Raw genomic sequence first — 3,147 nt, 5'->3', positions numbered from 1 at the left:
AATTTCCCCTTTTTTGTTTTTTTTGTTTTTTGCCATACGCGGGCCTCTCACTGTTGTGGCCTCTCCCGTTGCGGAGCACAGGAGAAGGGGAAGTTGAATACGGGGATAATAGGTATCACCCTGAGAGCTTTGTTTTTCTCCCCAAAAAATCATGGTACCCAGAAACTGCTGTGAACTTAATTTTCTGGGAGTGGTGCTGATACTCTAAAAATAAAGGGGTTGGAATATTAAAAAGAAAGAAAGAAAGAAAGGGTCCAGACTAATACACAGATCCTACCTCAGATCTACTGAATCATGATCCCCATGGATGGAGTCCAGGAATCCAGATTTTTCAAGAAGCTTCTGAGGAGGTTCTGGTAAAGTATCATCACGCTTTATCAGTCATTGTTTGTTTGGACATCATTGAGATCCTGGTCCAGTGACGTACAGACAAAAGCGATCCTTCCATATGTGACCGTTATAATTGTATGTCAGAACTCTGTACACGTTTTCGATCCTTACAACAACTCGATGAAGTACAGGTTATTCTTCCCATTTTACAGAAGAAAACACTGAGGCCTAGAGAGGTGAATGAATGTGTTCAAGGGCACACAGCTAATAAGTGACGGATCTAGGCATATGAGTCTCTAAAGCACATCCTCTTTCCACCACCCTGCACTTCCCAGAGTGGCTGTGCGGCTTGCCTAGAGCCTTAACACCCAGTGTTGGAAATGTCCTCTCTCTTCAGATACTCTTTCAATAAAGCAAAGCCTATGTGAGTCACTTAGTGTGCTGTGGCTACAGTAAGAGAGGACTCCATTGTGATTGGCCTAAGCAAGAAGGATAACTTATTACACTGCACTCTAAGAAGTCCAAAGTAGGATGTTTCCAGGATTGGTTAATTCAGTTGCTCAGTGTCATAAGCAAAGGCTCAGGTTCTTTCCATTTTTCTTCTCTGTGCTCTTCAGGCATCACATGGCCTTCAAGCTGGCTCTCTTCTTGGCTACAAGATAGCTGCAGCACTTCCAGACATGACAGTGTCCAGCATAGGGGGATGGTCTGTGTCTTCCTATGTGTTTCTTTTTGTCAGTAAAGAAAATGGTTTTGAAAAGGCCCCGGCATATCATTGGTCAGAATTACATCACACATTCATACCTAGTCCAGTTGTTGGCAAGAGGGTAGGGCATCATGATAGGCTTGGAGCAATCATGATTCACCCTGCGGCTGGGCTGAGTGGACACCTGAACAGTATAGGGCTCTTCAAAGAAGGCTGGAGGGGGAAGAAGGATGTGGGGTAGTGTATGCTGCACAATTCCTCCCCAGCTTCCTGAGTTTCCCTCCCTGATTCTGGGCCCAGGCTCCAGAGGCATCTCTCTTTTCATTAGTCATGATCTTTGCAGGAAGATCAACTTTCAAATTTCAAAATCTTCCCCATGGCTCCTTCATCCTCTCTTCCAGTCCCCTCCCAGAGCCAGCACGGTGTCCTAAAGAAATGCAGGACTTTCCCTCCAACATCCAGAGGTGCCCTTCCTGGCTTTACTTCCCTCACTCTCTGTCAGACTGATACCAGATCACTAGGATGCCAGGAGGAATGGTACAGCATATGTGGTGATGGCCATGTGCTATTGTCTGCCCATCACCTGCTTCTTTTCCACTGCTTCTAATCACAGAATGCAATGTCCTTTAGGAACCACTCTTTCCCACTCTCAAGTCATGGGTATAAGAAACACGGACCCTAATTGTACCCCCAGCTCTTAATGGGGTCTCTTTCCCTGCATCTTGGGGCATGTGACTTGGGCCTATTCAATTGTTGTGTTCAGTGCCTCTTGCCACAGGACTTGATTTGGGATAACCCCAGTCTGTTGCCTGAGAGCCATCTCCTGAACCTTGGGCTCAAACTCTTGGGGGAGTGAAATTCTATTTCTGCTAGGGCTGTTGAGCTCCAGAATTGAGTCTGGAGCTTTCAGCAACCATTTTACAACTTCCTAGGGGAACGTTGGTCTGCGAATGAAGCTAACGCTGAGCCTGGAGACTGAGACAGAGAGATCCTAAGGTGCTGGATACAACTGGGCCTGATGCCAGACAGCAGTGTACATCTCAGTCACATGAGCCAATAAACTTTCCTTTCTTGGTGAACCCCGTCTGAGTTGGCATTCTGCCCCTTGCAACCAAAAAAACGACTAAGATAGCACGTGCTTTTGAAAAAGCTGAACTGTGCTCTCCTTTGGCTGAGTCATACAAGTGTAAAGGGGAGTAGTGGAAGGTAAGGTTGGGAAATCAGGCTGTAGGCGCATGGCAGGGGTCCTTGAAGACTGAGATGGGCCACCCAGTCTCTGAGACCACTGGGGCCTAAGCAGGATCTCCTAAGGCCAGGTGATTCTAGGAGATGCCGAACAAGCTAAACTTTGCACCCAGGGATCAGGTTAATGTCTTTGTAGCTGCTGATCAAGTAGAAATTTTGATCTGAAGCAGGACTCATCCTCCAGGCCCGCTTTCACCAGGGAAGAGTGAGTGAGTTCTGCGTAATTGAGAATGATTGGAAGACAGGAGCTACTGGCATTTATCAACTGTTCCTATGGGTCAGGGATGATGCGGGGGGGAAGAACCCAGTGCAACTGATGAGAAGGTATGGGGATACCACCAAATGTGTCCACATCCCTCTTAAATTGCCCAGGATAGGACGTGCGCTGGCCAGAGTAGATGGAAGGACATCACCTCCCTCTTTCTACAAGACCTACTTCTATTGATATTAACGTGGCCTGAGATTGTACTCACTTTGGTTTAGCGCGTTATGCTTTGTATTAAAATGGATGTCATACATGCCGCTACTATGTCATGTCTCCTCGCTCACCTCAAGTCTTCCAAACCCTCTTCCACCTTGGGAGAAATGCCTCCACTTTCAACTTCTTTTCAAGACTCCATGAATGCAAAATCTTGTCCTCTTGGAGAGGTGAGGTGGTCAAGGAGGAGACAAGAAACCAGCTCTCATTCTTTTTAATGTTCAATAGCAGCAAAACAAACAAAAAACAAAACCCCCAAAAGACAAAACACACATTAATATCTCTGTAGAGTAACTGGCCGCATGTAGGCTTAGCCCTCCAAATTGTCACCTGTATAGTCAGTGCATTTGTTCCTGACAGGGTCTCTAGGAATCCAATTCCGTCCTCC

The sequence above is a fragment of the Hyperoodon ampullatus genome, assembly GCF_949752795.1.
Source record: "Hyperoodon ampullatus genome assembly, chromosome: 4".
Lineage (NCBI taxonomy): Eukaryota > Metazoa > Chordata > Mammalia > Artiodactyla > Ziphiidae > Hyperoodon > Hyperoodon ampullatus.
Note: the sequence above shows the minus strand (reverse complement) of the source record.